Consider the following 10,678-nt stretch of genomic DNA (forward strand, 5'->3'; position numbering starts at 1 on the left):
TAATAAATTATGTTTAATTCTTTAAGGTGTCTCCTCCTAATTTCTCCAAAAATCCCAATGACCCGGGTAAGAGCAACTCAGCTCTTAACAATGTTATATAGTAGAAAGTAAAAAAAAACAACAACTCTGAGCTTCTGGTTTGCTGTCTCTGCCCGTGCATTGGATCTTCTCTTCGCTTTAACATTCTGTATGGTTTTCCCCACACTCCCAACCCCTTGACCCCTTCAGACCTCTCTCCCAGTCTGCCTGACTCTTTCTGACCTTGAGCTGTGGACTCAGCAGATATCCAGAAGGGGAATTGGGAAGCATCCGCCTTCACATTTTAGCTTCCACATTGGTACCATAAGACATAACTTAAAAATTTCATATTTCTCAAAATAAATCAGTATAGCAATGTGGCAAACTAACAGAAAGAAATCATGTACAAAAGGACCCGGACAGGAAACCGGTCCAGTACTCAGTCTTCATTGTTTATTAACACACATCACAGCACTGTGGTCCATCCAGTCTGCATCCTTTTATTTTCTATGACCAACTGTTTATGCTGTGTGAATTRGATCTGGAATTGGTCTTTTTGGTACATTCCAAATTTTGAATTTATATTTTAAAGCTTGACTCATTCATTTCACTCTCCTCTTTTAAAAGTTCTATACATCCAAAAGTACAAGAACACTGTGCTTGCTTTTAGTCATCCCTTGTTTTAAGTGTTATGTTTATTTGTACTCTAAGTGATTTGTGTGCAGGAAAATGGGGTGTGGGGTTCATATACGCTACCACTATGTGGCATCTAGTTTTATACACTTCTGTTGGTGGATTGTTTTAATAGTATACCCAACATTGTTTGTCTATTTTTCTTTGCTAAATCCAATTTATATGTCTGACTGTTCCTAATTTCCCATAATCTCACATTGGTAACAATTTATTATCACCAAATAAGTCTCAACTTCTAAAAACCTCTAGCCTGGTTCTAAATTACAATTCCATCTACACACCACTTGATATTCTTGTTATACATACATACACCCCAAAATAAATTACTTTTTTTTCTCGTTATCCTATAGCACAGGCAGAAGAGGTGACATGTGAGTTCCTCAAATGAATTTTAACAGAAGCTCTTTCTACTTAGAATCCTGCAAAAAGTCTAATTCCCTGGGCACTTTTGTAACACTTTCTGAGCAACTCCGCATGGTTGATGTTTTGCTTCAAGAGGCTCCTCTGAAGTCCCAAACTCGTCAGAGCTGATGCAGTGCGAAGTTGGAACCATACGAAAACAAAGAACCGAGAGAGGATAAGCTCTCATTTTCCAGAGCAAGTTGAAAGCAGCACAGCTTCTTCTAATGCTCACAGGCCTATTTTAGATATACGRGCTTTTAATGTCTAATGCACACTGCTGGGCTCACTGACAATGTCGATGGTAAAAGGGCTTCAAAAAAAAGCAACAAACATGGAATGTTTCACACCTCCAATAAGAAGGGTGTGGAGGAAATGTAAACAGTGCGGTCCGAGACGTCTGCAAATTGTATATAATTTTGTTTAAATAAATAGCACCTATTCTTTTTTGTTAAAATTTATTGGCTGCAGAAGCAAAACGTCTATTCATTTCCAGTACCTTTGTCTCCTGCAAGTTTGCAGCGCGGCTGTGTCAGCAGGAATTGGAGATGAGACTTTGTGAGTGGAGGGGAAGCCATTGCAAAATACTGTGTTCTGTTCGTAGATTAATAACATTATATACTGTAATAAGTAAAGGAAATATGTTTAGAGTTTTCCAGGCATATGGACATTTCCAAAATACATTTGAGCCAGTTCCAAAGTGATAATAAAGAGATTACAACAACAAAAATGAACAGAAAAGAAATGGAAAACATTTTAAAGTCTAGCATTTCAAGGATATATATTGCCCTCCACCCTTCATGAGTTTTAATGAGTTTTAGTGGGTAAAGGTCATTTCACATAATTTGTGCAATATTGTGAGATCATGCAAATTTTGTCTCCTTTTTGAACAAATAAAATGCTGCATGTTTTTAGTTCCTCAGTGAGTGATTCAGATGCAATATTTTAATATCAATATTATTATCTTTTGTTTCTACTTTTAAGCCTATTTGTGTGTGATGTCGTTTGACTTTGTGTGTGTGTATGTGTGTTGTTTTTTCCTTAAATGCTTTGTGCTATAAGGTCGTTTTAACCCGTTAGAAATACATATATAAAATAAAATAGCACTGGCAATATGCAATCTTAATGACTCTCAGCTACTCAAATCTTTGTTCAATATCTGCAAACTCAACTATACGGTCTATCAATCTTTGTGTTGTGTTTGTATGTTGAGTTTAAATTGAGTTTATTTTAGAAGCTTGTTGAAGATGTCCATCTAATAGTTACTTTCTGAGATGTTCAATAAAATCTACCTGGGTCATTATGAGACATTTTGTTAACACAACAGAATTTGTTAACGTTAGTAGATTCTGGCACTATTTTATAATCAGAGAGGTCACATAATGTGCAGCACTTGGAATATGTGTTAGGAAAGACTCTCAGCTACTACCACCTTCATTTTTTATTTTAATGTCTGGTAAATGAACTGAATTATGGTCATATTTGTTTTTCTGAAGTTGATTAGTCCATTTTGAATTAGGTCAATATTTACTGTGTGCAGGATGTTGTCACTTACTGCCCTTGGTGGGCCCAAATGAGAGTCACACACAGGCCACATTTGGCCCGCGGGCCTTGAGTTTGACACATGACCTTGTAGATAAGTGACACACATATGAACAACATGTATGACAGCTTTCACCCTCAACTGTGAACAATAATGTTGATCAATAACATTTAAACACCTCAGTTAATGCTTCTAAATTTAGCCCATAAATTTAGCAAGTGCTAATCCACTAATGAATTAAAAAACTAGTAAAAGCCCTAAAGCACTAATCAAGAAATTAGTTCCTCTATTAGTGCTTTGGTGCTTTAGGGGAACTGTGCCCACCACTGTTGCCAAAAATAGTGCCAAAGTTTTAAGCAAAGGTCTCATGTGATGTGTAGTATTTAGAATGTGTGTTAGTATGTGAGTACTGTACATGTCAACTACTAATTCACAGCGTCAGCTATCACCACACTAAGTTTTAGCTAAACATCTGTAATATTAGCTGAATAATAGACAATTTTATCTTGGTTAATGTCAAAGATGTGGCAGACATCTTTAACTGAACTTACTCCAAAAATCAATAAGTTGAAAATCTAATTAAAATTTATCCTGTTCCTGATAACCCACTCTCCACCAATCCCATCCCCATTATTATTATTTTTTTTATTATTGGTTGGGAAATATAGAACATCCAACCAACCCATGTGTTATGTTTTTTTTTAACCACAATTATGTTTTTTCCTGGGCTGCTTGTTTTGCTCTTCTTGTGGTTTGGAGTATATCAAGACTGTTCTTGTTTACCTGCAGCAGATTATAAAACAAGGCTACAAGGTTAGATTACCAGTCCTTTTTGTGTTTTCATTAGACTGTTTTATTGTTATTGTTTTATGGAGTTCTACATCTTTTCTATTGCATAGTTTCTTTATCTTTGTGCCAGTAGTTCTGCCTTCAACAACACTGGACAGTCTTCAATGGACTGAGTAGACATTTGCCACTTTTCTGTAACCCTAAATGTCACTCTGAGAGATCATGGGAGAAGGAATAATACGCTCTCAACCAACTCGATTGCTCTAGCTTCCACACCACAGCTACATTGTCCTGAACGAGCCCTGTGATAACAATCAGCTGTACTGATCTGTAATGACAGGACAGGTGTATGGGGGTCTGGCAGAGGAGATCTGATGTGTGAGTTCAATGAGAGACAAAATTGYAAACAGGGAGTCCATGTGGCCAGGAGAGGGCTCTGGATGTCAGGAAAATAACGAATGAGTCTTCACAGTGGAAAATGTCAAGCTTTACAATTATTCAAATGAATTACTCCAGCTGTCATGTTCATCGCCCTGTGTCTCTTGTTTTGTCCATTTTTTTGTCAATTCTTCATTTTTTTCTTCCCTTTTATATCCTCACTGTCCTTTCTAAACTGCACACCAAGACACCAAGCACACCGAGCATTAACACTCTGGTCAAGTCTGACTGGTGTTGAATATTTCAATATGGCTCTGCTTATCAGGCAGCCCCCTATGACCTGCCTGGATGAGCAAGTGAGAGGCAGAGATTCGCATGACGAGCTGTGGAATGGATACTATACACAGTCATATATAAGTGAAAAGCCTGCCTCCAGGTGCACAAGCACATGAATACCMGATCTACTCCCACACTCATTGGATGGATGGAACCCAAATTCAACAAACAATAAATTTTAGCCTTCGTTTGCCATTCCACCTTTATTTTTCAATTTTGTTTGAAAAGCGAAAGAACAAAAAAAAGTAAAACTGTGTTATTGGTTTATCCACGTGAAATGACCAAGATAATAACACATTTTTTGGTTTATCTTTGTGCTATTTGCAGCAGAATTGAGTTCAACAGTTGAAGAATTGCTTATACCACTCACGTCACCATGCATTTATAACTACTCACCCACTTGGCTCTGTGACTACCTCCATTGTTGGTGGGTTGGCTTAAAGGGGACATACCTTGCAAAATTCAATTGTTTAATCCTTAAATACAATTTGTTGTGTACTTTAGAGGCCTGTCTCCACAGGTGTGCCTGTATGTGGTCCTCCTCAGTTCATCCTCAGTCAAATGCGTCTTCATTTATGGTTCCAAATATGCTTTCAGAACCACCCTAGCAGTAGTTCCAAGCAGGTACAACCTAAGCAAATGATTATGACATCAGCAGACTTCTGCTCTTGGATTGGCTGAGCTTGGGGAGAACTTGTGAACTCCTCCTGCAAACCCTTCCTGGGAGACAAGTGGATACATTTGGACGGAGCAATCTGAAATTAGCAGATATCCTGGGAGGTTTTGGACCAAATGGCTGCCCACTGTTAGCCTGGTAAAAACCAGACCCTTGTCCTTCACTTTGCTTCATACAGAGGGTCTGGACTCACTGCTATAGAGAAGTGATTCTTGCTAGAGGCGTGGCCTCTGCTGAAGTGTGTGTCTCTGTGAATGAGGTTAAGCTAAGAARCTAACCGGAAATCGCGAGTGCTGTAAACAACCCTACTGAGAGGAGAAAAKTACCAAGCCAAACGAGGCGACTGTAAATGAGAGCTGCTGCTTTGTCAGACAAATTTAATTTAATTTGGAGGCCTTATCAACACAGACTGGCTTCATTCACTTCCTCCACTGCCGTATGCTAAAATAACTAGCAGACACTGCGCAGAAAATAGATGTCATTCAAAACCCCGCCTTCTGTTTGTTGATTGGCCCAGGTGAAATAAACTACAAGCAGACACTGCACAGAAAATCGACGTTCTGTTCTCTGATTGGTTCAGCTAAAAATCTGCCAGCAAAATCCTTGTCTATGGGAGAAATGCCAGACGGAGCAGAGAAGCTAAACTAGAATTGAGCGGAGCTGCGTAGGAAGGCAAGGGCTAGGCTAGCCCACAGTGCCATAACAAATTAAAAAAAACAGTAAGACAAAAGAATGACAATAGCGTATTGTTATTATACTGTATATATATATATATTTTACTTTTACCTTGTCTTAATCCGTGTACTGATGATCCGCCCACAATGACACCCACAGAGTGGGGGACACRCTGACATGGAGACACACACACACACCTGAGCAGACATGAACCAAATAGATTGAGACTTGACCATGGAGATGGGGCTTAGGGGTGCAGAAAAGTTTAAAATTTAGTCTCTCCTGGTGCTGTATGGATGTATTTATCATCTGTTTGGAAGTGGCCAATGATCTATATCATTGGAAGTGGAACGTTCTGCAACCTGAAGTGCCTCATTTGCATTTAAAGAGATCACACCAAAACGAGTTGCTTTGAGACAAACCTCGGAACGGGTGAGAAAAAGGGGCCTACCAGGAATTTACACCAAAGCATTGCAGTTCCATTTTATATAAACCACAACTGAATGATTTAAATGTGAAAAAGGAAGGATTTAAAAGCATGTCCCCTTTAAACCTTTCACACTACCTCGCTTGTTACATAAATCACATCAATACAATAAAATGACATCCATTTTCAGCTAAAATAAATGTTTTTTGAAGGTGGTTAATGATGCCTGTAATGTAAAAGGACTTTTAGTGGTCAACAAGCTTATAAAATTAAAAGTTAAATGCAGTCCATTTTAAATGATTAATGCATGCATTAATTGTTTAGGTTTTATGTTGCACAGATTTTTTCCCACTCGTTGCAAAATACTGACAATTTTGAGAGATGGCACACTCCACTGCCCATTTATCAGTCCACAATGACCCACAAATACCATCAAGTAATATTTTGAACTTGTCAATATCTGTTATCATTAGAGTGGTGATTTCATAATTGTTATTCCTACATCTTAGACCCATAGGCTTGTTTGTCCTTGAGAAGTATCTGATGCGTTGTCAGAATGCAAAATGAGACTGGGGAATACACAGACCATGCAATCCTAAAGAAAACTTCCATCTTCTTGTTGTTAGTGCACTTGTCTCGGTTGTTAGTGAAACTAGAAGATCGTGAGTGTAATTGTTTCTGTCTAAAACAAACACTACAGACTTGCAAGTTGTCAATAAGGAGTAGAAGTCTGACCTTTGGGGGATTGGCTACTAAACCACAAAAAAACAGGAAAAGGTCTTGGCCCTCAGATCCAGATCGGCAGCCAAACCTTTTGAGGGCATTGCTTGGGGAGAGACTTGACTCCAGCCAAGAGTGCAGAGTTAAAGGATCATGGGACAGCACAGTGGGGAGACCAGAGATGGTAGAAGACACAATGCACCCTTTAAGTGGTTTCTGTTCCTGAACAATCTACTGCTGCTTTTTTTTTACTTGAAGATCTGCTGTGCTCAGAGAATCACGACCGAAAGGACTGAAAAGCCTATTGGATTTAAAGGGAATCTGTATCTTAGAGGGATGCTGTGCTGCAAAGGGGAGGGGCTCTGCAATCAATAATTCATAAGGGCTTTCCTTATTAGGGTTTCTCCTGACTGGGCTGGCGGTTCTTATACCCCGGCTCTGTGTCGGATGAGAAGGTTTGTCGAAGCCAAAGCTGCGCAGGAACTGCCAGTTCTACATTGTTGCTACAGCTGCTCGCTCTGTCATTACCACTCTGCCCTCTCACAACCCTTTCACCCGATGTGGATCCTTTTGTTACTCATGATTCCTCAAACCCTTCAAATACAAATCCAGCCCTCTTAGCATAACAATGTGGATTCTATGGAGCACTTGATATGTAAAAACATGTTTGCATGGACAGATCAGGCAGTTTTAACCAAATCATAAACCTTGTGTTTGTTATTAATCATACTTACAGATTAATTTGTATTTATTTTGTGTTAATCTGCATCATATAACCTGACTGAAGCAGTAACTGTAATGGAACACAAACATTTTTTTACTGGCCTTGTGCTAAAAGACATAAAACCATTAAAAGAAAAGTTGACATTGGTGTGTGTTTCTGCACTGCCACACATTTGAGGTCTGCTAAGTTCAGAGTCATGGAGAGCCACTGGCCAGTTCTTTCTCATTAGACTGCAGCTGCAGCACATTAAGTGGGAATGAATTACTCATCTGCCATGTGGGAAGATCTCATCATGATCACAACTCCTTTGAATGTCTCTCTATCATTACTTTTACCAGATATTTTTCCCCCTCACACCTTGTTTGGCTCATCATCCTAAAACTATAAAGTTGTCCTAATTTATTACCCTTAGTTGGAGTTAAATAATCTTCCAGTAACTGAGCCATTAACCTGGAAGGATTTAAATTACTTTAGTTTGCCTCATCATTTCTGTAAATACTGTGATCATCTTGTGGTGATGGATACAATTTTTAATACCTTGCATTATACAGTTAAAGTCTGCAATGGATATGAAAAAGAGGCATTTCCAGGCACACTGAATTCCACCTTCACTTAATGCCACTAAAAGTGACTGCTGTGCAGGTAGGAGCCATGATGCGAAACAGATAAACAGTGATTACACTCACCATGATAAATGAAAGGGCAGCTCGCCAATGTGAGGAGTTTTACTCATCATAGATCACAATTTGTAAGTGCTGCTTGCTCAGGATGCCAGACAGGAGTGGAGGCCAGCTCTTCTTAATTCAATCAATAAGATTTTATGCAGCTGAATGCAACATTAAAAAGGGGTCTAAAAACAACCCTTTTCTGAATGCCTATTTTTCCCCCCACCTATCACAATAATAGCAGTTATTACAGGCATTGAAATAGAAATTATGAAGGGATCCTATAGATGCTTCCAATCAGTAATCCATTTTTGTCTTTAACAAAAAAAAAAAAAAAAAAAAAAAAACAGCACAAAAAGCCCAAAACTGCCAACTTATTTGATAATGTGTCAAGCCACAATTGTTCTTTGATAAATATAAACATTTTTCCTTGACTGAAATTTCAACTCACTTCAGCAATGCCACATTTGAATTTTTAAAAAAATATAATTTAAAGCACCTGATAAAACACACACACACACACAGACACACGCACGCACGCACGCACGCACACACACACACACACTTGTTTTTATATCCTTGTGGGGCCCGTCCATTGACTTCCATTCATTTTTTGGTAATTTTATAACCTAACCCTGACCACCAACCCTAAGGCTAACCTCACAGGTACCTAACTAACCTAAACTCAATTCACACCTTGGTCCTAAACCCAACCCCCACACCCAAAATCAGCCTCCGAAGATGTGGGGCCCAGGCTTTGGGCCCCACAAGGAGTACCCGGTCCCCACGATGCTGCATTTTCCTTGAACATGGGCCCCACAATGTAGGAAAAACAAGCACCCCCCCCCTCCCCACACACACACACACATATTCATACAGTATGCACGCAGAGTGGCACATAAGCAGTGTGCAGGTACGCATGTGCGGTCACAAAAGGAAAAAGCGCACTAGATGTAACGTCATAAAGCGCCCTTGCGTACCTAAGATTGTACCTGGTTGTCAGTCAAAACAACAGCTAGCAGGGCTCTAGAGTGCAACCAGTTTGGTCGCAAATGCGACCTGATTTCTTTAAAAAAAAAAAGAATCCAGCCGCAATGGTGTGAATGGATCATTGTTCGGTGCGCCAAAGCGGGACCCTGATATAAGGATTAAATGGACACTGTCTTCAACAAATCAGACAAAGTCCAGAGCCGTTTTGTCCAATCAGAGCAGAGCAGGGCGGGACTTTCAGTGAGAGCATGTTTGGTTGAAGCAGCGGGCTCCACTCGAGCTGCTGCAGTGACGCGATCAGTCCATTCATCTCCTCCTCTGCTCCTCCTGCACTTTGCTCCTGAACTACCAGAGACTTTGGTCTGTAAAACCTAACTTTATATTAAAAATATGTTCAGAATGTTGTTATTGAACAGATCTTGTGTGAATGACTAAACTCTCCTCCTGAGAGACTGCTGTGACAGGAGCGCGTCGCTGCGTGCGCAGGCTGAGTCTTTCTGTGAGGTTCACTGAGTTCTTCTAATTAAACCACATTAACTAACAGAACATTTGTTTGCACCAAATTAAAGCAAAAATGATTGTCTGTTTAACACCACAGTCAAAAAATTATATATATTAAAAAAGAAATAAAAACAACTTGCCATGTTCTGTAGGTGGGTTTTAAATGTTATTTTAATTCATCATAAAGGTCCACAAATTTCATTCACAATTTTATCAAAAAACAAGGTTCTTGATTTGCTAAACTTGTTTATATTCAGGACCATACTGTGACACAGCTACTATGGGATAAATGTAATTTATTAAATGATCAAATATGAAGAATAAATAATTACATGAGCTGAAACCATCTAAATAGCATTATCTTTTAGAATAAAATAGCCTTTAAGAAAATAAATCAGTCTAATAAATTAAACACTTGTATGTTTTGTTATTTTGCTCTGTGCAAAAGACAGATATTTGCTGCTTGGTCTGGAGCAGGGGCGCCCAAACATTTTCCCCAAGAGGGCCAAAATGAGAATCTTTACGGGGCTGCGGGCCAAATACAGTAATATAATACATGAAATACAAATACTATTTTAGTAAAGTCCTTTATTTTGTAACGATTAAGCTAGCAGCCAGTTTGGTGGCCTGCTTTTGTTTTAGTCTGGGTACTTGGAGAAAATCTGCCATATCCTCAAGTAGCAAAGGCTCATGGGAAATTTCATAAATTGATAAAATATGAGTTTTGCTGGCCTTATAAAGTGTGCAAATCTATATGTGGGTTTAAATCTAATCTAAATGTCACTTTTTGCTTGTATTTCACATTTCATACTTAATCTTAATATATCAAAGACAAAGTCAGAACCATGAGTGAAAACTATCTGTACCACAGCCCCTTATAGTTATTGAGCCAATGGATGAAAAGACAAAGTGGAAATACTTTTTCTGCATAGGACGACAGGTTACAACCTAGTAACAATGTCAACTGCTGGTGGGCCAAATCAAATGGCTTGGCGGGCCAAATTTGGCCCGCGGGCCCCACTTTGGGCTCCTCTGGTCTGGAGAGTGTGGAAAGCTAGTTTAACCAAGGCTGAAGATGCAGAAGACCAAACAGGAATTGTCCATCTGAAGGACATGTGTAGTCTAAAAGACATTTAACCATGAA

The sequence above is a fragment of the Austrofundulus limnaeus genome, unplaced genomic scaffold (genome assembly GCF_001266775.1).
Source record: "Austrofundulus limnaeus strain Quisiro unplaced genomic scaffold, Austrofundulus_limnaeus-1.0 Scaffold284, whole genome shotgun sequence".
Classification (NCBI taxonomy): Eukaryota; Metazoa; Chordata; class Actinopteri; order Cyprinodontiformes; family Rivulidae; genus Austrofundulus; species Austrofundulus limnaeus.